General features: G+C 51.4%; 1 long non-coding RNA gene across 2 annotated transcripts in view; it reads left to right on the top strand.

Annotated features, from left to right (window-relative positions):
• LOC140429817 (uncharacterized) overlaps positions 1-25269 on the top strand; it is a 332392-nt gene that overhangs the window by 271499 nt on the left and 35624 nt on the right. For both annotated transcript variants that reach the window (XR_011949214.1, XR_011949213.1), the window contains exon 6: positions 4200-4343. This is a non-coding gene — a long non-coding RNA (uncharacterized lncRNA). The remainder of the gene's footprint in view (positions 1-4199; positions 4344-25269) is intronic.

The raw sequence follows: 25269 nt of genomic DNA, 5'->3' as shown, positions 1-25269 counted from the left end.
CACCCAGGTTGAGAGGGTTGTTAAGAAGGCGTACGGTGTGTTAGCTTTTATTGGTAGAGGGATTGAGTTTCGGAGCCATGAGGTCATGTTGCAGCTGTACAAAACTCTGGTGCGGCCGCATTTGGAGTATTGCGTGCAATTCTGGTCGCCGCATTATAGGAAGGATATGGAAGCATTGGAAAGGGTGCAGAGGAGATTTACCAGAATGTTGCCTGGTATGGAGGGAAGATCTTATGAGGAAAGGCTGAGAGACTTGAGGCTCTTTTCGTTAGAGAGAAGAAGGTTAAGAGGTGACTTAATTGAGGCATACAAGATGATCAGAGGATTGGATAGGGTGGACAGTGAGAGCCTTTTTCCTCGGATGGTGATGTCTAGCACGAGGGGACATAGCTTTAAATTGAGGGGAGATAGATATAAGACAGATGTCAGAGGTAGGTTCTTTACTCAGAGAGTAGTAAGGGCGTGGAATGCCCTGTCTGCAACAGTAGTGGACTCGCCAACACTAAGGGCATTCAAATGGTCATTCGATTGACATATGGACGATCAGGGAATAGTGTAGATGGTCTTCAGAGTGGTTTCACAGGTCAGCGCAACATCGAGGGCCGAAGGCCCTGTACTGCGCTGTAATGTTCTATGTTCTAGGACACTATCCTGAGGAACCCCTGCAGTGATGTTCTGGAGCTGAGATGATTGACCTCCCACCACCACAACCATCTTCCTTTGTGCTAGGTATGACTCCAACTCGGTCAAATGCTGCCTTGATGTCAAGGGCAGTCACTCTAACCTCACCTCTGGCATTCAGCTGTTTTGTCCTTGTTTGAACCAAGGCTGTAATGAGGTCAGGATCTGTGTTGGCTGTAAAATGTTTTTAGACATTCAGTGGTCATGAAGAGTGACATATAAATACAAGTCTTATTTTTTTAAGTAATTGTTAGAGGGAATAATAGTGACAGAAATGAAAACTGAAAAGGGTACGGAAACCAACACAGAAGACCATGTCAAAAAATGGGCTGGTTTCTCCGCACCCCGATGCCGAAATCACGTCCGGCGCCGGAGAATCCAGTTCCACGCATGGAATCGGGACCGGCACTGGTTCCTCGATTCTCCGGCCCCCGAAAAGCACGCCGCGCCACGTATCCCCTACCTGCAGCTATTGTCAGAGGTCTGCCCCGCTATTCTCCGCCCCTGACCGGCTGAAGTCCCGACGGCATGGACCACTCATGGTTCTGCCGTTCGGGATACTCGCATAGCGGCTGCGGACTGAGATCGCGACCGCCAAGGTCGGGGGGCAGGCCGATCGGAGGGCAGAGGGGGCCTCATACGGGACCGGGGTATTTTCAAGCGGGCGGTCCAGGTAGAGCGCGCGGCCAATCGGTGGACTATTTGTGCGGTCCAGCTCCGCAGTCTGAGTTCCGCCATGGAGCACGCGCAGCCGCTGGTGGTCGCTGCCATGCACATGCGTGGCATCTGACCCAGAAGTCCGGGGGGGGCTGTACCTGCAGCTGGAGCTGCTAGCTCCACAACGGCTCCCTGCTAGCCCCCTGCAAGATGGTGAATCTGTGGCCTTTAACGCCTGTTTTTCTGGCGTAAAATTCCACAGTTTACACAACGGCTTGGGGACATGGTCCCTGAAACGGAGAATCCAGCCCCTTAATTATGCATATTTATAAAACACCTTTAAGGTAATGAAACAATTCAACATGCTTCACATGAGCATTGTAAAACAAAATAAGCCATCAAGCGACGTAAGGAGACGGTGGGCCAGATGTTCAAAAGCTTGCGATCAAAAAGGTAGGTTTTAAGAAGTGTGTTCAAGATGGAAAGCGAGACAGGGCAATGTGGAGAGAGAATTCTAGAACTGAGGGCTTAAGCAGCAGAAGGCGGCCACCCATGATGGAGTAATTGAAACGTGGCCGCTCAAGAGGCCAGAATTAGATGAGTGCAGATATTGCAGAGGTATGTGGGGCTAGAGGAGGTGGGGAGGGGGCGAAGCCAGGGAAAGGTTTGACAATAAGCATGAGAACTTTCAAATTAAGACTTTGCTTGAAAATGAGTAAATGTAGTTCAGTGTGATCAGGGGTGTTAGGTGTGCAAGGTTGCTGTGAAGAAATTGTGCTGAAGAACCATCATCTGAAGCAAACACTCTTGATCTGTTGACCAGCATCCTTATTATATTTTACCCCTTTCCACCCTCTGTGCATGCCTATATTGTGTGTGTGTAGGGGGTGGGACAGTTACAGTTGGAGTAGTTGTTCGCTTTTCATTAACCAGTTGAATTTATTACATATTTCATGAGAGTTTTTATTATAAGTAAACAGTAATTACGTTTAAATTTACAAACCTGGTGACTGTAATTATTGGGCAGCCAAGGCCCAAAGGCATTGGGTATTTTTATGATAATTATTGGTTAATTCACTTGTGTTGTGACACGGGGGCACATGGGGCTGGAATTGACCGCGCACTTGTCCAGGATGGCGTGACAATGAACAAAAAGATGATAGCAAAGGAAGACTTGTGCTACTAAAAACTGATTGAGCTAAGTCTGGAGGCTGAGGTAAAAGTACTTTGTTGTTACAGTGAAGTAGAAAGGTGCAACATCAGAGATACAGGAATGGCTTAAGATTAGTGAAGGCAGGAGATTTACACATATTAATTTACGGGCAAATATCATCATTGACAAATAATGGAATTAAAGCCTTTATGGCCATGTGCAGTTTACCTGACGGCACTAAAATAAACTAGATCAGAAAATTGTGAATGTCTTAATTACAATCCTTCAGATCTTATTTTCTTTTTTGACAAGGATGACTGGGCAAAACATCAACTCTCATTCAATGAATTTAACATTCAGAGTGCTCACGTTGTCTGAACACTTAAGAAAGGAAAGGGAAAGTAAGTAATTGGAAATATGTAAGCTGATCAGGAACAGTCAGCATGGTTTTGTATAAAGTAGGTCATGTCGAGCTAATCTATTGGGGTTTACTGCCAGAATTACTGAGTTGGTGAATATAGTGGGATCATTACATATCCAATGCACAAAAGGCATGGTAAGAATTTCCACAATAAGTTAAATTGACATAGAGGTCGGTGTCAGACAGTGGCATAAAAATGATCTTTGCATGTTGGGAGACTGAAACCAGTAGTGATTTCTTGGGATCAGTGCCGGTGCCTCACTTTGCAGATATATGAATTTTGAATGAGTGTACATCCAACTTGACAGATTATTCTGAGCGGGAAAGTGTAGCGGATTGTGACAGCTTGCCAGACTATTGGAAAGTGAGCCTGGTAGGGAAGACAGTGGAACAACAATGGCAGGAGCATTGGGGAGTTATCCAGAAGGCACAACAGAAATTTATCCCAAGGAGGAGGAAACATGCTAAGGGGCGGACTAGGCAACCATGGCTGACAAGGGAATTCAAGGACAGCATAAAAGCAAAAGAAAAAGCTTCCCGTACCAGCCTCTCCGAACAGGCGCCGGAATGTGGCGACTAGGGGCGTTTCACAGTAACTTCATTTGAAGCCTACTTGTGACAATAAGCGATTTTCATTTCATTTTCATTTCATTTCAAGGTGGCAAGGATTAGTGGGAAGCCTTTAAAAGCAAGCAGAGGACAACTAATAATGCAATAAGTGGGGAGAAGATTAAATATGAGTGTAAGGTAGATAGTAACATGAAAGAAGGTAACAAGAGTTTTTTCGATATATAAAAGATAAGAGAGAGGCAAGAATGGGCATTGGACCACTGGAAAATGAGACTGGAGGAGTAGGGGATGGCTACCTGGCCAGGCTTCTCGACACAGTGGATGAGAGGTGGGGAGAACCAGCAGCATGGTCAGTATTGCCACCTAGGAGGCAGTGGTAGCTGCAGTGAGTGTGGGCAGCATGACCAGGAGGACAGTCATCCAATGTAAAAAGAAGATGAATGACCTCCAACGAGCTGGAAGGGTAAGTAACCTCCTCTCGCCCGGCATCAGTTCCGCATGCCACCCCTCAATTTCGCAAACTGCCCACCTTTCCCCCCCGATCCACACGTTGACACCTCTCACCCCATCCACCAACAGTCGATTTTCAACATTGTTCCTCAGAAGCCCCTGGCACTCACCATCTCAACCCATTCATGTCCAGGTGCGGTGCCCACACTTTCTATAAACACCCCTGACCCACATGAAGCTCACAGTGTCCTCTCTTTGTCCCCACAGGAGGAGATAAGCCATAATAAGGCGGAAGGGCCACGACGAGGGGAGGAGTCCCAGACATTTGTGGCCTCGTCCCCTATGAGGAGAGCGTGGGGTTGCTCGAGGACAACGCAGTGACCGACAGCGAGGTCGGTCTGCGCCGCAGAGGTAAGGATCCATTGCCCCTACACCCAGATGAAGCACGTTAGCACAGTGGTTAGCACAGTTGCTTCACAGCTCCAGGGTCCCAGGCTCGATTCCCAGCTTGGGTCTGTGTGGAATCTGCATGTTCTCCCCGTATCCGCCTGGGTTTCCTCCGAGTGCTCCGGTTTCCTCCCACAGACCAAAGATGTGCAAGTTAGGTGGATTGGCCATGATAAATTGCCCTTAGTGTCCAAAAAGGTTCAGTGGGGTTACTGGGTTATGGGGGTTGGGTGGAGGTGTCGGGCTTAAGTAGGGTGCTCTTTCCAAGGGCTGCGCAGACCCGATGGGCCGAATGGCCTCCTTCTGCACTGTAAATTCAATGATTCTATGACCTGTGGGCAATACAGAGCAGTCCCCACCCACCCCGCCACCTAAGAGACCACCTCGGAGGAGAGCTCCGAGGAGACCACCATCGAGGCACCACAGCTTTCAGCCCCACCTCCTCCCAACGCAGAAACACACATCTCGGTGGGCGACATTAGTGGACAGGCTTCGGGAGCACTATCTGGTGAACACCACAGAGTTGCTGATGCAAATCAGGTGGAGACAAGGAACATCTCAGGGAGTCAGCATATGGAGGGCTGCTGGGTCCCAGTCTGGACAAGGACAAGGTTCTCCAGAGCTAATGCAGATGATGGACCAGAGCTGTGGGATTGAGAAAGGGCTGTCAGCGACATTCCAGTGACTGTAAGGCCGATTGAGGGAGTCCCAAAGCCTCCAGGCTTAGGAGGTGGTGCCAGGAATTAGTGGCACCAAGGCCAACACTGCTACCATGATGGCCGCAGTGAAAAACCTGGAGAATGACATTCACGCCTTCAGTGGTGGTGTCCAAGGCATGGCTCAGTCTGTGACGACCATGGCTGGAGTCTTTACATCAGTCCCAGTCGATGAAGGACATGCCCTAGACGAAGTTGGACATTGCAGAGGCACTGCAGAGTGTGGTTGAGTGACTGAAGAACATCGCTGAGGGCGTCAACACCATGGTACAGACAAAGGGGAGTGATCCGGACTGGTACAGTCCTGGAGGAAGGAGCAAGTGGAAAGGCTGGGGGGGTATGGATGGGTGTTGAGCTGATGATACAGCCTCGTCATAGGAGAATCTGGAGTTGATGAGTGCCTCCTTGGTCCTCCTGGCATTTCAGAACCTTACCGTCCCCTGTTATCCATCCTCCGACTCCTCCTCAGGGTCATGCTCCCTGTCCATATCCTCCTCGTCAAACAAGGATGTATATCCCACCATCTCCTCCTCTAGCAGGTCACCTCGCTGCTGTGCCAGATTGTGGAGGGTACATCAGACCACCACAAAGCAGGAGTTCCTCTGGTGGGTGGGCTGCAGGGCACTGCCTTAGTGGTCTTGGCATCGGGACTACATTTGGAGCAGCCTGATGCACCACTCAATGGCAGAACGGGTGGCAACGTGGGCCTCATTATAACTGGTCCCCACCTTGGTCTCAGGCCTCCGCACCAACGTCATCAGCCATGTCCTCCGCGGGTATCCCTGGTCCTCCACGAGCCAAATCGTCACATCCGGTGTGTCCTCGAAGACACTGGGAATCTCCGAGTGTCCCAGGATGTAGCTGCCATGCACGCTCCGAGGGTAACGGGCACACACATGCATGATTCTCAGGTGAATATCTGAACATTGAGTGAATGGAACTCCTTCCTGTTATATATAGCACACCCTGATGACCCAGTGCACACAGGGAAACAGGCGTGCCATCGATCCCCCCTAGATCTGGGACGTCCTGGCGATGGCAGAAACTCTTGCAGCCCGGGCATGTTGGTTGGCCTGGTCCAGGTTGAAGATGATATATTTGGATGCCCAGGCATCTGTCACCTCCGGGATGCACCTGAGAGCGCACACTCACCTGAGGAAGGAGCAGTGCTCCGAAAGCTAGTGATTCGAAACAAACCTGTTGGACTTTAACCTGATGTTGTAAGACTTCTCTCTGTGAGCAGATACAGTCTTGCAACACACTGCATTTTGTAATAGTCGCCTGGTAGTGCAGATGAGTATTGCTGAAAAAAGACATTTTTGTCAAAGCTTTTCACCTTGCACTCATGAGAGGGAAATCAACAAATGTGTTGTTTTCCCTGACGTTGGTATTCTCGCAATCGTTCTGTTGAATGCAAGATGAAAAACATTTTTTTTTTTGGCAATGCATTTTGTAATCGTAGACCTGTGTTCATTAATCCATTTTAAAAGGCACTGCGGTGTTGTACATGAGGGTGTCGCTGAGTGCAGATGTGTCACATTTCAGCCCTTCTTTGCCTCATTCTGTTGCCAGCTCTTCCCAAATTAAAATGACACCAATTGAATAAAGTGACAGAATAGTCTCTGAAATATCCTGTCTTCCGTGCCTCTGGGGTTTTTCGTCGGTGGTTTATATGTCCATTGATATCTTGTCTTCCTGCATTTTGTTTTTGTGCTTTCTGCCAAGTTAGAATTTTCTTCCTTTTTAATGTCAAAACAAGACACCTGAGCCCCATTGCAAATGTAAGAACAGTGCTCATGCACCCCCTGACAATTTACTATTACCCGCCTCCTCTGCTCGTTTTCCAGATTGAAGTAATACTGTCAAATTAATGCCAATTAGCATCAAATTACATAGAGGCACAAGGAAGAGGAATCGTCTGCCAATTCTTGTTAACACAAGCAAACGGCTAATTCCTAGAGTTTGTTCTTGATTTTCTTTCATTTCTGCAACTCCTCTTCAGTCTTTGGAATATCCGGCCAGTGCTGCAGACCTCCGCGAGCCTCAAACATCACACAGAAAATGCTGCATTTAGGTAGGATGCCGAGGGACTGCCATATCTGTGTGCCCGTTTATCTCACCCCGATATGGCAATTATTTCATCTGGAACACAGCCTTTCAACTCGCAGGTCAAGATGGGCTTCACCCTTGAGTAGCTGGGGAGTTGGCGCAGGCTCCTGCCAAAGCCATTTTTCTCCAGTGTTCAATCCTGAGCCGGGGCTTTCTTGCTTGCTCACCTTTCGTTTCATCTCAGGAAGCTGTGCTAAACCAAACATTCTGCCACTCGAGGTTGGGTTTACCGACTGCTAAAGCTTCATTAAAGCTCACTTCTGTAACATACCGGCTGAACGTGGTCCTGGTGAACATGTTGGGCTACAAATAAATCATCACCATTTTTGTGATTACTGTGAATGATAGAATAGATTAGGAGCAGATGGTTGGACTCTCTTGTGAAGGGTGACTTCACTCAATGCAGTTCTGGATGAATTTCTTTCGGCGTTTCTAAGCCATGAGCAAGAAATCTACAATTGAAGAACACAGGATCAAAAGACACGACTAAAGCAATTGGTTAACACAAAGAGTGACACCCATAATGTGCTTCCAGAGCAATTCACACCGGTTCTAGGGTCCAGCTGGGATAAGATCATGTTGTATCGTTTTTCGAGTTGTCACCTTATAAGAGGGGAGGGGCTGAAGATGAGAGACACAGAACCCCCACCTCCTGTTTCTCCTGTGCAATCCACCCCAGGTCAGCAGACGTGGGTCGAACTTTCTCGCCTTATGCCAGTGCCAGGTAATGCAGGCGCGCCACGCATATTGCAGTCACCTGCCTTTTTATTCCACCACTTATATACCAGGATTTGGTTTCCTGTGTGGAATTCATGGACCAGGTCATTTAGCCAGAGAAGGGGTGCGGTTCAGCAGCACTGAGAGGAAGCCTTCAGCTTTGGACGAAGTGGAATTGCTCCTAGGCCTGGGCAGCGTGAGAGGGTGTCCTTGGGTTTGGCAAAACCAAGGATGAACGCCTGGAATGGAAGTTTCACCACTGTTCCCCCTCCCCCCACCACCCTCACCACCACAGGATGGACAGGATAGTGTTGAAGGTAAGGGTTACATTGCTGAAAAATGGGAAATCCGTCCACAACCTGAATTGCAGCAGGTTTAAGACCTGTCAGAAAACTGCCCTGGAAAGGTAGGTCCTTAATTACAATATTTCAATGAGGCTCAATACCTCAGATAATTGGAATTCATGGCGACAGCATCAGTTTCCTCGGATGAGGGGAAACCCGGCAGCTAAAGGGAGCTGCCACATCCAACAGGTAAGTGCGATTCAACCACTGAAATGTGAGGTAGGTGGAGCAGGCATAATTCCCTCAGTTTCTCGAGCAAGCCCCTCAGGATCTCTTCATACCATTGGCTCACCATGAACCCGCCCACATTCCCAACCCACTATCTATTTTCTCCCAACACCAATTGATTTTTTCCCCCACTCTACAGTCTTTGAAATGCCCCCTCCTGTGGTACCTTCTCTCCGTGATATGTGTCACCACGGTTGCCTGGCTCCCCGCTACCTCCAACCTCATCCTTCGCGCTCTCCATCTGTCGCCCTCACAATTTCTCCCCCACCACACCCCTCGAAACAATATTTCATAGAATCCCTGCAGTCCAGAAGGCCATTCAGCCCATCGAGTTCAGCAACAACCCTCTGAGAGAGCACTCCACCCAAGTCTACCTCTATGCCCTATCACAATAACCCCTTAACCTAACTTACACAGTAAGGGGTAACTTGGCCAATCCACCTAACCTGCACATCTTTGGACTGTGGGAGGAACCCGGAGCACCCGGAGGAAACCCACGCAGACACGGGGAGAAGGTGCAAACTCCAGACAGACAGTCACCCAAGTGCGGAATTGAATGCAGAACCCTGGTGCAGTGATGCGGCAGCACTAACCACTGTGCCACGGTACCACCCAGCCATCCTATTTGCCATGCTCCACACCCATCCCATCGTGTCCCATTCCCTTAATCAGTCCCTTCATTGCCAGATGCTGGGTGGGAAAAATATTAAACATTTTTAATGAGATTCTGTGGTGAAATTCAACAGAGCCTTCCTGTATTTACTGACACTGAGGAGATCTCCTGCCAGTCAGTATTATCACAGGAAATAACCATCAAAGAGAAAGCATTACATTTTTGGTTATACCTAACCAAATAGTTAAATTGATATCAGTGTCATTTAAATATCCACACATAAAAATGCTTGGATTTTTTAAATTATCAACAACAAACAATCAATGTTTCACTTTTATGATTTATTTTTACAGCTAAGCAGTAGCTTGAGATGCTGTCTGCACTTAAAAGCAGTGAATAAATCTAATTTAAAAATGTTAAGCAGAAGAGGCAGATGGATTGTACTTCCGATGCGTAACTCTTTGTCATAATTGTAAAACTTGGAAAAACTAGTTGGAAACTAATATCCAACATTTAAAAATGGCTACCATTACATCAGGTCCTACATCTCCGAAGCACACCCGTAGAAATAAAAGAATACTGCACACAAAGTTTTATATCTGAAAGATATTGGGCTGGATTTTCCCATTTTGCGGCTGTGTCCGGAGGAATCGCCTGGTCTAACGGCCAAAATGTCAGCGTCTCCCCCGCACCGATGCTCCGCCCGGTGGGGGGCTAGGAGCCGCGCCACGTGGCCGGCTTTATCTGCAGATACGGACGGAGAATGTCCAGGTCCGTGGCCGCGCATGCGCACGGCGGCCATTCAGATAGTGTCCCCGTAACCCCGCTCGCCACCCTCGGACCACCCCCCATCAGTCCGCACATCCCCCGCTGAAGACCCCCCCTGCCAGCGGAACAGGTGACGTCCTGAGGCCGTCCCAATGGGGTACGGCGTACTCACCATTTATGCCGTTTTTGGGGGAGCGGAGCAGCCAAAAAACGATCCCTCCCCCGATTTTGGCGTAATAACGGATTCTCCGGCTAATGGCCGAATATGATTTTGGCGTAGGCAATCGGAGAATCCCACCCATAGCTTCATGAAAAGAATTGTTGGCCCAGAAAGAAATAGGTTTACTGAACACACTATTAATTAGAGTGTAAATCATCGTCATCCAGCATTGTATGTGATGAAATGTGCCCTGTGTTGCAATAGAAGCCTAAGGGATGTGAAGTCTGCAAATTAGTCAATAAACACTCAGGATTCTCTGCAGCCCACTGCCGAAAGCAGAGTTCCCGATGCGGCAGGGAATCCAGCACCGATCCATTTCCGTCCCTCCAATACCCCGCTGGCGATACGATTGAGGTTTGCACCCATGCCAGTGGGAGGATGTAAATGGTAAAAATGACCCATTTTGATCCTATTAACAGGCTTGACACTGGAGTTTCCACACTTCTGCGATTGTCAGGCTCTGTGGGCCATGGTTCATGGGGGTGTGGATTGGTACAAGTATTTGCCCATGCGGGGGGCCTCGTGATGGGCCAAGGGGGTAAGTATTTAAGGCAGGTGACCCCAAAGCCCATCGGAAGACTGCCCACAATACAAATCCTGCCTACCTCACCGCAGTCCGCCCCACCAGACGCCCCCACCAGAGACCTCCACCAGAGGCCCACTCACCAAAGACCCCCATCAGAGTCACTCGTAAGACACCTCCCCACCAGACACTCCCATCAGACACCCCCACCAGACACTCCCATCAGACACCCCCACCAGAGGCCCTCATCAGAGACTCCCACTATAGACCCCATCAGACCCCTCTACCAGAGACCCCACCAGAGATCCCCACCAGAGACCCTCACCAGAGACCCTCACACAGAGACCTCCACCAGAGATCCCCCATAACAAAGAACCCCCAAAGCAGGCAACCCGTAGATGAGTGACCCCTCCCCCCCCATAACAGACAACCCCCCCCCATAACAGAGAACATCTATAACAGGGAACCCCCCACAGCAGATTCACCACTGCCTTATACCTGCTGCCTCAGACAGATGTCTGGAAAACAGCAGCTGTAACTGAAGAGAAAGCCCAAACCCAATATGTGGCTTTAAAACCCCTCAAATCAGCAAGACTTTTATTAACAAGGGAAATAGCTTTTAGTAGCTGTGGTTTCCAAACAGCCAGATATCTGATTGTTTATTTTCTTTTCCTTTCATGCTCAATGGCTCTCAAGTAGCCTGCTGTGAAACTAACCACAATATTTATAAACATCCAGCAGTTAAGTGTTTTCACTTGTCCTTTTGCTCATCAGAAAGCACTTATCTGCTTTTGATCTGGCCATAAGCTGTCAATCACAGCTAGATGTTCTCTGCCACGTACACGGTTCTCTGCTACGGGGAGTTCGCTGTTATGGGAATGTCTCTGATGAAGGTCTCTGATAGGGGTCTTTGAAGTGAGTTTCTGGTGGGGTGTCTGATGAGGGGCCCTGGTGGGGTGTCAGTGGGGCAGGTCGGGTCACACTCATTTGTGCTTTTGGGGAGGGGGGGTGACCCAGCAATTCCCAGGTTGGAGATGGGTAGCATGCCTTTATTTGTCAGGGGGGGGTGGATTTGCTTGCAAGGAGAGGGGGGGGGGGGGGGGGGGCATCCGCCGCATCTCACTATCAGGATGCCAGTTCAAAATGGCAGGGTGATCGCATGATTCACAACAGAACCCCTTGCGATACCCATTGAGCATTTGCTTCGTGTTCAGCGCCAACACAAAACAAAATTATTCAGCTCTGGCGGCAGATCACAGTCTACCAAATGGACAATCCAGACCACTATACCTGCCAAAAATAATGAAAGCAATCAACCAACAAGTTTGAAAGTAACCTTAGTGCAAATGGTGAATAATTTTCACCTTTTGATTGATACAAGTGATAGTCCGTCATCAGAAGGACTTCAGAACAGGAGTCCCCATGGTTCATGATGTGCTGATGTGCAGAAAATTGTCTTCAAACGCAGTCCAACTCTATCCAAATAACTGAGGTGCAAACAGCCAGAGTCCACAATGGAACCAGTAACATTGAGACAGCTGTGAGCGGGCACACAATCCGTAACCTTATCATATGCTCTTCAAAATTGCTGGTGGCAGGAATGGAGGTGGGAATCTCAGAACTGGGTCCTGTCCATCACCTTTCAAGCCAATCCCATGTGGGCTGACCCTGCCTCGGGTTAGGAGGATCAGCCCAATATCTCCCATATGTTCAAACCCTGCACCTTATTTTTTAGCGGATGGGATTATTTGGACAAACCATACCGTGCTTTGCAACAGTTTTTAACAGTGCAATGCCCAGTTACATTCTGTCCTTTGTGTAAACCATGAGTTTTATTTGACCAGAAACCTTGGTCACCGATGCCGAAATCGCGTTCGGCGATCGGCCGGAGAATCAAAGTTCCCAACCAAATCGGGGGCGGCGCCGCTTTTGCGATGCTCCACCCCCTCCAAAGTGGCGTACTCTGCGAGTACGCTGCGCAATGTATCGACTGGCCTCAGGGCGTTGTCTGAGGCCCACCCCCCCCCGATGCTCCGCCCACGACCGGCTGGGTTCCCGACGGTGTCGGTCGCATGTGGTCTCTTGACGTCGGGAACTCGGCACGACAGCTGCGGACTCAGTCCAGGGGGAGGGCTGATCCGCGGGCAGGGGGGACTTTATCAGGGGCTGGGAAAACTGTGGGGGGGTGGTCCAGGGCCCGTGAGCTGGTCAAAGGGGGTGCACTATTTTGCAGGTTGGGTGTGCGAGCGGCCGCAGACATATTGCACAGCGTGGCATGCGCATGTGCGGCCACGGAGCAAGCAATTCTCCGGGCCATATCGGCAGCCAGAGCTGGGTGCTCTACTCTGCCGGCGTGCTAGTAGTCCCCAGCTACATGAAGGATCGGTGGCCGTTTTGTGCCGAATCTTTGGGTGTAAAACACCACCGTTCCCACGCTGGCGTGAGGACATAGCCTCACAATCAGAGAATCCAGCCCCTTTTCTTTTTTTCACCTTCTCTATCAATCTTTCATTATGTGAAGCCCCTTCTAGTCGATTTTCCAGAAGGGTCCATTTGTATGTTGTGGAACACTGTGTTGCACCTTAGCTTGGTCCAGTGCCTCGTCTTCACAAATGAAAGCACCAATATGTCTCACCTGCTCTATTATCTCTGTTGCTTTTCTTGACAACATTTGATTCTGTCTCTTGGCTTTGTAAGCTCAGTGGGGTTTATTTTCAAAAGACTGCACAACAGATGTTACCGCAGTCCAGCTCATTTCGTTGCAAAGAATAATGTGCAATTGAGTCAGTTTGTTTTTGTCATAAATGTGTTTAAAAAGCTCTATTTTCTCCCCCTACAACCCAATAGTGATTCCACTTTGGCCTTGCTATAACTACTGACCCATTTTCCTGGATCGGGGGGGCCAAATAAATACCTTTCAAACTCAGGGTCCTAAATATTGGATAGTCACTAATAAATTTAATGAGGAATTCAAGAAAAAGTTTCCAGCCAGCAATTAGACTGTGCTCCACATAGAATGGTTGAGGTGAGTAGCATCGATGTTTTGAAGGAAAAACGAGATGAGTATCGAGGGAGAAACAAGTAGAATGATATGCAGGCTGAGGGAGATGATGTGCAGAGTGTAGGTGAAGGGAATCTCTCAAGTGGACTATAATCACAGCCCCTTTTTGGGACTATTCCAGGTCGGGCGTACTCCGAAGATGACCACCCTCGCTTAAGGTTGCGAAAGACAGGCTTCATAGGCACTTAAATGAGTCTGACGAACTGATCTAAATCTCCCTGAAGTAAAGGAACAACCTGAGAACATTACCGTCCTCCAGGTTGCCTTTTTAACTATTTTTAGCCAGGTCGCAACAATCCGGATAGAACCCGCATCTCTCCTCAACAATGTACCTCTACGTTGAAGAGTGTAGGGAGATGGGTTTTCAGGGGTGGGATTCTCCAACCCTCCGGCGGGTCGGAGAATCGCTGGGGGACGGCGCAAATCCCGCCCGGCCGCCCCGCGATATTCTCCAGCCCCCCAAAAATCCCGTCAACGTGAATCGCGCCGCACGCCTCGGAGAATGTCGAGGACAGGCACGATGCAACGGGCCACCCCAATTCTCCGGGCCAGATGGGCCGAAGTCCCGCCGACGTGACCACGGGTCACGCCGGCATAAATCAAACCACCTCTTCAACGGCGTCAACCATTCGTGCTGTTTGACGCCGGCCAGCGCGGAGGTAGGGGTCGGCGTGGGGCAGCCGCCGGAGAAGTGACGGCACGGCCGCAGGTGGTGAGGGGAGTGGCATGAGCCGTTGGAGTGTGCGTGTCGGGGGGGGGGGGGGGTGAGGGGGGGCCTGGGGGGGGGGGGGGGTTGGGGAGGAGAGAGGTGGGTTGGGGAGGGTTCGAAATGGACAGGGTACGTGCCGGGGAGGAGAGGGGGGGGGGGGGGTTTGGGAAGGGTGCGTGCCGGACAGGAGAGGGGTGGGTTGGGGAGGGTGCGTGCCGGGGAGGAGGTGGGGGGGTTTGGGGAGGGTGCGTGCCAGGGAGGGGGGGGGGGGGGTTTGGGGAGGGCGAGTGATGGAGAGGGTGCGTCCCGGGAGGAGAGGGGGGGATTTGGGGACGGTACGTGCCGCTGGAGTTGGGGGGGGGGTCCGTCTGGCCATGTGCCAGCTGGCAACAGTCGCGACCATGCAGCCCGTGGCACCTAGCTGCGGGTGGGGGGGGGGGGCGGGGAGGGGTATGGGCAACGGTGACATGTCGTCTATCCCCCCCATCCCCACCGCCCACACCCTGCAGGCCGTTATGTTTGGTCATCACCCAGCGATGTTGCCCGCCGTGGCGGGAGCTGCACTTCTACATGTTGCCCTGGGGGAGCTGGAACTGGAGCAGGAGCATGCCAGGGAGGCGCAGAGGCTGCCGCAGAGGAGCGTGCTGCAGGGAGGCAGGTGGCAGCCGCCCAGGCTGGAGGGCCGCCCTCACGACAGGACGAGGAGGAGGAGGAGTAGGAGGTGGTGGTGGTGCCACGGCGACGGAGACGCCCGATGAGGCCCCGTGTGTAACGGCTCCGCTCGTCGTACCAGGAGCACACGGATTGGACATGCAGGAGGAGATTCCGGATGAGCCGGGAATCTGTGGCACACATCTGCCACCTGATGGCACACCTGGCACCACGTGGCACTGGGAGAGGACACCCTCTCCCCGTGGCCTTCAAGGTTACGGTGGCCCTAAACGTCTATACGGGGAAGGGGAGGAGCAGCAAGACGAGGCGCAGACCTCCCCAGATGAGGAGGATGGGGGCAATGGTCAGGACAGATGGGCTGGACATGGACGGGAGGCTGCCCACCATTACCGGCTGGGCCAGCGGGCATGGGACAGGCTGATAACCGCCCGGTTCACGGACTAGGAGGGCGTGGGAATCACCGATTATGGGCACAGACTGCACACCACGGCACCAGCCTACCACCCTCACCCCACCTACCCAACACCAATCACCCTCACCCCACCCACCCAACACCAACCACGCTCACCCCGCCCACCCAACACCAACCACCTGCACCCCACCCGCATGCACACCACCCCTCCATTGCACATCCACCTGCGGCACAATGGGTCGGGCTCACACGGTTGCCGGTGGAAGTGTGTCTATTGCAGGCCATGGAGGATGATGGCAACCCGCCCTGCGATGATCTCTGGGCTCTACATCGTTGGACAATGTCTGACCCATGGCCACAGTACCACCATCCACCCGGACCGTCCCTGCATGCGGCCGTGACACTGCAGCGCACGGTCCCGTCGTCTGCCCAGGGGGATGGCGAGGGTGACTCGGGGGGAGGGGGCGGCACACTCACCTGAGGCCGACATTCTATCACTCCTCACACACACACTGGCGCTCACCTCACACCACACACCCCCGCACGCATCGGACAGAGCACAGAGGCCGCTTCTGTAGGTGTGAAAGTGATTTTAATAACAAACAGTTCATACACGTGCCCTAGCCCCAGAACTAACCTGTGCCCTGCACCCGTGCCAACTTACTCAGTGTCTAATTTTTTGACCTTATGGACCTTATGACTACGTCTAGGTGGTTCCCCAGATGGTGCAGCAGAACTGGAGGTGGACTCCTGTGATTCCTGCCCTGTGACTAGGGACCCCTTTGGCGACCGTTTCCTGGGGCGGCCTGGCCTAGATTGGCCAGGCTGCGGCTCGGGCGACTGGGATGGTGAGCTGCCAGCCTGTCCAGCCTGTTGCCCACAGATGCACCTGGGACGGAATTGGGGGAGGGGGGAGTCCCGAAGTGTTGCAGTATTCCGGGTTCTCCCCTACAGGGGGACCCGGAATGGGCCCCAGCTCCTCCTCCTCCCTCGGGGTGCCCGATGGCCCCTGGGCCTCTACATGGGTCGGGGATGCGAACCAAGCACCCAACACCTACCCCGACACCTGGCGCTGCCGGTCCTGGAGGCCCGCCCTGGTATCAACAAGGGTCTGCAAGTTTGCAGCCATGGAGCTCAGAGAGTTGGCCATCCCTGTCTGTCTCTGGGCGACGCTGGCCAGCACCTGGGCAATGGCGCCGATGCCCTCAGCGATGGCCTGCAGAGACTGTCCCATGGCCTGCAAAGACTGGGCCATTGCCTGCTGAGACTGGGCCACGGCGTTGAGCGCCTCTGCGATCTGCTGCTGGCTCTAGCTCATGGCTGCCTGTGAGAGGGCAGCCATGTCCTGGGCCACGGACGCCGCTTGCATGGAAAGCCCCATACTGCGACCCATGTCTGACACCGTGTCACCCATTGCCTCCACCACGGCTGCCACCCGTGCGGTGTCAGTCTGGGTGGCATGCATGGCCGGCACCACTCCCTGCTCCTGCACGCGGGTGGATTCCTCCACCTTCGTCTGCAGCTGCCGCAAGCCGGCCGTCACCCGTTCGATCATCCCTTGGTCCGTGCCTGCATCGGGTCCATGGGCGGGTGTGGTAACTCCAGGAACCCAGGACCCGTCTGGGCGGCAGATGGTTGCCTGCGCCGGGCTGCCCTCCGACCGCCGGGTCCCTCTGCTGCTCCTACCTCCACCTGCTGTACCGGGACAGCTGTGTTGTGCGCACCAGTTAGTGTCCAAGATGCCTCATCGCTAAAGTGCCCAACCGAGGTGAGTATCTCTGTGATGGTGGAGGGTGTAGGAGATAGCTGTGGCGTAATGGCGTGCTCCTCATCCGACACGAAGTCCGGGGTCCCCTGGAGTGGTGATTCCTGTCCATCCGTCCCCTGTGTGTGGGTGTTGTGTGCGTCAGTGTCCTGTGTGTCAGGGTCCTGTGTGTTAGGTTCCTGTGTGTTAGGTTCCTGTGTGTTAGGGTCCTGTGTGTCAGTGTCCTCTGTGTCGGTGTCCTGTGTGTCAGTGTCCTGTGCGTCAGTGTCCTGGGTCGGCTGTGACGGGGGCATGTTGCTGTGGCTGCCCTCCCGCCGGTGTCGCCGTGCTCGCAACTAGATGTGGGTGGCGTCCGACTGGTGCTCCGGGTCTGTCCCTGGCACGTGGCCACCCTGGAACGTCCTGGGGGCGTCGTATGCCTGAAGGCCGGGTCAGTCCCCCCTTCCCCCATATCCCCCCTCCCCCCAAATCCCCTCTCCCCCCCATATCGCCCTTCCCCCATATCACCCCTTCCCCCATATCCCTTCCCCCATATCCCCTTCCCCCATGTCCCCCCTTCCCCCATGTCCCCCCTTCCCCATGTCCCCCCTTCCCCCATGTCCCCCTTCCCCCATGTCCCCCTTCCCCATGTCCCCCTTCCCCCATGCCCCCCTTCCCCATATCCCCCAATGGGAAGGGGGATATGGGGGAAAGGGGGACATGGGGGAAGGGGGGATGTGGGGAAGGGGGGATATGGAGGAAGGGGATATGGGGGAGGGGAAATGGTGGAAGGAGGGTATGGGGGAAGGGGGATATGGTGGGAGGGGAGACGGGGAAGGGGGATATGGCGGAAGGGTATATGGGAGGAGTGGGATATGGGGAGGGGGGATATGAGGAAGGGGGGTATGGGGTGAATGAGGGATATGGGCGAAGGGGGCTATGGGGGGAAGGGGGGATATGGGGAAGGGGATATGGGGAATGGGAATATGGGGAAGGGGGATATGGGGAAGGGAGATATGGAGGAAGGGGGATATGGGGAAGGAGATATGGGGGGATATGGGGGAATGGGGGATATGCTGGGGTATGGGGGAAGGGGGATATGGGGGAAGGGAGGATATGGAGGGTATGGCGGAAGGGGGATATGAGAATATGGGGGATATGGGGAAGGGGGATATGGGGAGGGGGGATATGGGAAAGGGGGATATTGGGGAAGGTGGTATGGGGGAAGGGGGGATATGGGGGAAGGGGGGATATGGGGGAAGGGGGATATTGGGAAGGGGGATTTGGGGGAAGGGCGATATGGGGGAAGGAGGGATATGGGGAAGGGGGGATATGGGGAAGGGGGATATGGGGGGATATGGGGGAAGGGGGGATATGGGGAAGGGGGCGGGTATGGGGAAGGGGGGATATGGGGGAAGGGGGATATGGGGGATGGGGGGATCTGGGGGACAGGGGATATGGGGGGATATGGGGAAGGGGGATATGGGGAATGGGGATATTGGGTGAGGGGGTATATGGGGGAAGGGGGGATATGGGGAAGGTGGGATATGGGGGAAGGGGGGAAGGATGATATGGGGGAAAGGGGGATATGGGGAAGAGGGGATATGGGAGATGGGGGGATATGGGGGAGGGGGAAAGGGGGGCAGACAGTGGGGGATCTTGCGCGGCGGGCGGTCATTTTGACGGGTCTCTGGAGGGGGGGCCCGTCTTTTGTGCAATGACGCCGCGTGCGCTAGTGACGGGTGATGCCGTCGCAAATGTCGTCACGCTGCTGCTAGCCCATTCCTGGCCGGAGAATTCGTGACGTTTCGGGGGGCCCAATGCCGGAGTGATTCGCGCCGTTTTTGTTGCCGGGTTCGGACCATCGTGCCGATTCACGGAGAATCCCGCCTCATATGAGAGAATGGTGTGAATTCACCCCCGGCGGAATTCTCCGTTCCTCCGGCAGCACACCCCCACCTGCAAGTTTCCCGGCGACATGGGGTGGCTACAATGGGAAATCCCATTGGCCAGCGGCGGGAATGGAGAATCCCACTGCCAGTGATGGGGAGAAGGTGGGCTATGGGGGAAGGGTGGGTATGGGGGAAGGGTGGATATGGGGGAAGGGGAATATGGGGGAAATGGGGATATGGGGGAAGGGGGATATGGGGGAAGGGTGGATATGGGGGAAGGGGAATATGGGGGAAATGGGGATATGGGGGAAGGGGGATATGGGGGAAGGGTGGATATGGGGGAAGTGGGGATATGGGGGAAGGGGGATATGGGGGGTTATGGGGGAAGGGGGATATGGGGGAAGGGGGAATATGGGGGAATGGGGATATGGAGGAGAACCAAACATTTAAAATACTTTAGTGGGCAGAATGGTAGCACAAGTGGCTAGTACTGTGGCTTCACAGTGCCAGGGTCCCAGGTTCGATTCCCTGCTGGGTCACTATCTGTGAGAGGTCTGCACATTCTCCCCGTGTCTGCGTGGGTTTCCCCCGGCTGCTCCGGTTTCCTCTCATAGCCCAAAGACGTGCAGGTTAGGTGGATTGGCCATGATAAATTGCCCTTGGTGACCAAAAAGGTGAGGAGTTGTTATTGGGTTACGGGGATAGGGTGGAAGTGAGGGCTTTAGTGGGTCAGTTACAGGGATAGGGTGGGAGTGAGGGCTTAAGTGGATTGGTGCAGACTCAAAGGGCAGAATGGCCTCCTTCTGCACTGTATGTTCTATGTTCATAGTAATTCAATTGCAACTTTAACAATTCTAGAAAAAGTAAGTGTATCCTTGTTTCTAATAGAGAATCCAAGTCCTAATAAGGTTACAGGGAGATAATAAAGAAAACCATCAATTCTTTAAGCAATATTTATCTTAATTCCTTGAGTAGAAAGCTACTGAGTCTATCACAAATAAGGAGAGAACCATTATCATTACACTCAGGTATCTTTGCCTTGAGAGAGGCTGGAGTGAGTGCTGCAAATCTAAAACTATTATTGTGTAGCTGTCAAATTTATACCCAAGAAGATAAAGCATGTTGAGCACACATGCTAGACAACACCCTTTGTTTGTCATCGACATCCTTCAAACATGGTACTGAGAGGAGCAGACAGCAGTCATTTCCTTGCAAATCCAGTTTCCAGGATTCAGTGGACAAGTTATTTGGAGTAATCCTTGAGGATATCGATTGTTACATTTCAGTATCTTACACTTTAGCAATGCCTTTCTGAGGTGAAAAATAGGCCAGTTCCTGTTTTTTTTCTCCGAACAGCCTTATGTTAGAGTAAATGCCACAGTATGCTGTTGTCCTTGAGCACACAATTATGTTTCGGCACGTTTACAAACTTTTTTACTCTTCCCATTTTGTCCAGGTGATAAGCACTGCTTTTAACTTCATCTCAGCTGTTAATTTTTAATGCCTACTTCATATGAGAATTAGAATTTAATCTTATAATAATCTTTATTAGTGCCACAAGTAGGCTTACATGAACACTGCAATGAAGTTACTGTGAAAATATCTAGTCGCCACACTCGGGCGCCTGTTCGTGTACTCTGAGGGAGAATTCAGAATGTTCAATTCACTTAACAAGCACTTCTTTCGGGATTGTGGGAGGAAACCGGAGCACCCGGAGGAAACCGGGTTCTTTGAAGAGATAACAAATAGGTTAGACCAAGGAGAGCCAATGGATGTTATCTATCTTGACTTCCAAAAGGCCTTTGATCAGGTGCCTCACGGGAGACTGCTGAGTAAAATAAGGGCCCATGGTATTCGAGGCAAGGTACTAACATGGATTGACGATTGGCTGTCAGGCAGAAGGCAGAGAGTTGGGATAAAAGGTTCTTTTTCGGAATGGCAATCAGTAACGAGTGCTGTCCCGCAGGGTTCAGTGTTGGGGCCACAGCTGTTCTCTTTATATATTAACGATCTAGATGATGGGACTGGGGGCATTCCGGCTAAGTTTGCCGATGATACAAAGATAGGTGGAGGGGCAGGTAGTATTGAGGAGGTGGGGAGGCTGCAGAAAGATTTAGATAGTTTAGGAGAGTGGTCCAAGAAATGGCCGATGACATTCAACGTGGGCAAGTGCGAGGTCTTGCACTTTGGAAAAAAGAATAGCGGCATGGACTATTTTCTAAACGGTGACAAAATTCATAATGCAAAGGGACTTGGGGGGTCCTAGTCCTGGATTCCCTAAAGGTAAACTTGCAGGTTGAGTCCGTAATTAAGAAAGCAAATGCAATGTTGCCATTTATCTCAAGAGGCTTGGAATATAAAAGCAGGGATGTACTTCTGAAGCTTTATAAAGCATTAGTTCGGCCCCATTTAGAATACGGTGAGCAATTTTGGACCCCATACCTCAGGAAGGACATACTGGCACTGGAGCGGGTCCAGCGGAGATTCACACGGATGATCCCAGGAATGGTAGGCCTAACATACGATGAACGTCTGAGGATCCTGGGATTATATTCATTGGAGTTTAGGAGGTTGAGGGGAGATCTAATAGAAACTTACAAGATAATGAATGGCTTAGATAGGGTGGACGTAGGGAAGTTGTTTCCATTAGCAGGGGAAACTAGGACCTGGGGGCACAGCCTTAGAATAAAAGGGAGTCACTTTAGAACAGAGATGAGGAGAAATTTCTTCAGCCAGAGAGTGGTGGGTCTGTGGAATTCAATGCCACAGAGGGCGGTGGAGGCCGGGACGTTGAGTGTCTTTAAGACAGAAGTTGATAAATTCTTGATTTCTTGAGGAATTAAGGGCTATGGAGAGAGAGCGGGTAAATGGAGTTGAAATCAACCATGATTGAATGGTGGAGTGGACTCGATGGGCCGAACGGCCTTACTTCCGCTCCTATGTCTTATGGTCTTATGGAAACCCGCGCAGACACGGGGAGAACTTGCAGACTCTGCACAGACAGTGACCCAAGCCGGGAATAACTTTGTACTTATTGCTGCATTCCTTCACAGCTCAGATGAAGCATGAACACCAATGTGAAACCATTGGGCCAAATGGCCTGTTGCGACATTGTAAATGCTACATAATGTTTTGTATATACAGGGCAGGAAAGGTCATGCCTTTCACTGCATGTCGGAGACTTCTTCTGCTGTCGTGAGACATCCGCTATCTGAGCAGCTAGCGGCACGTTAAAAGGGGCAGCAAAGTCCAAAGGGGGTGAAATGAAAGGGCAGCCATCAGTTGCCCTAGTGGAGGCAGGGAGATGGAAAGACAAGTTGGAGTGGGCTACGTCAGCAGGCCTCACTGTCACATCTGTTCTTGTGGAAAATATGCAGGGTGTTCGGCAAGGATCAAGCCCATGGTATCCCAAATTTGCCCTCTGAGTAAGTTGTGCAGGATTAAAAGAATAACAGAATTAAATGCAAATTAAATACCTTGGAGATCCAGCACAGGATTCGGTCGTATTGATTATTGGTCTAGACAATTTGTTTTAGGCCCGATTTTGGCAAAAGGAGAGAATAGTGTTTTTTATCCACTCATGGAATGTGGGTGTTGCTGGCTCAGCCAAAATTTAGTGCCCATCCCGTATTGCCCTTGAGAAGATGGTGGTGAGCTGCCATAGTGTGACAAAGATGATTGATGAGGGGAGGGCAGTGGATGTTGTTCACATGGACTTCAGTAAAGCCTTTGACAAGGTGCCTCATGGCAGACTGGTACAAAAGATGAAGTTACATGGGTTCAGAGGTGAGGTGGTAAGACGGATACAGAACTGGCTCGGTCACAGAAGGCAAAGGGCAGCAATAGAAGAGTGTTTTTCTGAATGGAAGGTTGTGGCTAGTGATGTTCCACAGGGATCTGTGCTTGGGCCTCTGTTGTTTGTGTGTACATAAACGATTTGGAGGAAAATGTAGCCAACCTGATTAGTAAGTTTGCAGATGTCACCAAGGCTGCAGGAGTGGCAGGTAGTGTTGAGGATTGTCAGAAGGCACAGCAGGATGTAGATAGGTTGGAGACTTACATAGATTACATAGAACATACAGTGCAGAAGGAGGCCATTCGGCCCATCGAGTCTGCACCGACCCACATTAATCCCTCACTTCCACCCAATAACCCCTCCCAACCCTTATGGACACTACAGGTAATTTAGCATGGCCAATCCACCTAACCTGCACGTCTTTGGACTGTGGGAGGAAACCGGAGCACCCGGAGGAAACCCACGCGGACACGGGGAGAACGTGCAAACTCCGCACAGACAGTGACCCAGCGGGGAATCGAACCTGGGACCCTGGCGCTGTGAAGCCACAGTGCTAATCACTTGTGCTACCGTGCACAAGTTAACATTCTCTTGGAAAGAGAAATGGCAAATGGAGTTTAATCTGGACAAATGTGAGGTAATGCATTTTGGTAGGTCTAACATAGAGGTGAAATATATCGGAAATGGTAAAACTCTAAGGAGTAAAGAAAGTCAAAGGGACCTGGGTGTGCAGATGCAAAGATCTTTGAACATGGCAACACAAGTGGACAAGGTAGTCAAGAAAGCATACGGAATGCTTGCCGACATTGAACGGGGCATCGAGTAATAATAAGAATCGCTTATTGTCACAAGTAGGCTTCAATAAAGTTACTGTGAAAGGGCCCTAGTCATCACATTCCGGCGCTTGTTCGGGGAGGCCGGGTCCGAGAATTGAACCCGCACTGCTGGCATTGTTCTGCATTACAAGTCAGCTATTTAGCCCACTGTGCTAAACCAGTATAAAAACTGTCAAGTCATGCTACAGTTGTATAGAACCTTGGTAAGGCCGCACTTGGAATATTGCGCACAATTCTAATCGCCACACAACCAGAAGGGTGTGGAGGTTTTGGAGAGTGTGCAGAGGAGGTTTACCAGGATGTTGCCTGGTCTGGAGGGTGTTACCTATGTGGAGAGGCTGAATAGACCCGGACTGTTTTCATTAGAAAGACGGAGGTCTAGAGGTCTACAAGATTATGAGCGGCATGGATAAAATAGAAAGGCAGGCACTCATTCCCAGGGTGGAGGGTTCAGTCACCAGGGGGCATAGGGTTAAGGTCCATGGGGAAAAATTTAGAGGAGATGTGCGAGGCAGGCTTTTTTCACAGAGGCTGGTGAGTGCCTGGAACGCGTTGCCAGGGGAGGTTGTGGAAGCAGATACATTAACGGAGTTCAAAAGGCATCTTGACAAACACATGGATAGGATGAGTGTAGAGGGATACGGCACAAGGAAGTGCTGAGGGTTTTGGTAAAGGTTGATATCTTATCGGTACAGGCTCGGCCGGCCGAAGGGCCTGTTCCTGTGCTTTATTGTTCTTTGTAGTCCTTACATTGTGGGAATCACCACAGTGGCGTTGGGAAAGACGTTCCAGGGTTTTGGAACGTCTTCCTTCACTGTCACCCAGTGACAGTGAAGGAAAAACCCAGGTCAGTGTGGGGTGTGACTTGGAGCAAAGCTTCCAGATCCGTGTGTTCCCACACAGTTGCTGCCTTTATCCTTCAAGGTCGCGCATTTGGAAGGTGCCCTTGAAGGATCCTTGCTGCTTGCTGAGGCGCGCAGGCCTGCAGCCATATGGAATTTTCGAGAAAGGAACAATATTAAACTAGAAGAGAAGAGATGGTCATTGCGATTCACTTTTTCCAGCGGCAGTACACCCCCGCCAGCAGGTTTTCCAGCGGCGTGGTGTGGTTACAATGGGAAATCCCCTTGACAAGCGGTGGGAGGATAGAATCCTGCCGCTGGCAAACGGTGCCTTGCCGAGAAACACCCGGCTGACGGACCGGTGAACCAAGTCCAACATTTTTCATGTTCTAGTGATGTACTTCAATGTTAACTCAAAGAGGTTTCTGGAAAGTGTTTGTAAAGTATAATCGCTTCAGTACAATAGTAATAGTATATCCATGAACCGGGGTGTATTGTGCTAACCAGCGGCCAGTTCTAACTTCAGTTAACATAACACATTTATTACCCTACCCCAATTGCCTTGAGAAGATGGTGGTGAGTTGTCTGCTTGAATCATTGATCCATAGAAAAACTGCAGTGCAGTAAGAGGCCATTCATCCCATCATGTCTGCACTAGGCAAAGAAAAGATCCCGTTTTCCATCAATA

The sequence above is a fragment of the Scyliorhinus torazame genome, chromosome 9 (assembly GCF_047496885.1).
Source record: "Scyliorhinus torazame isolate Kashiwa2021f chromosome 9, sScyTor2.1, whole genome shotgun sequence".
Lineage (NCBI taxonomy): Eukaryota > Metazoa > Chordata > Chondrichthyes > Carcharhiniformes > Scyliorhinidae > Scyliorhinus > Scyliorhinus torazame.
The sequence above is the reverse complement of the archived record's forward strand: the minus strand, read 5'-3'. Positions and strand labels throughout refer to the sequence as shown.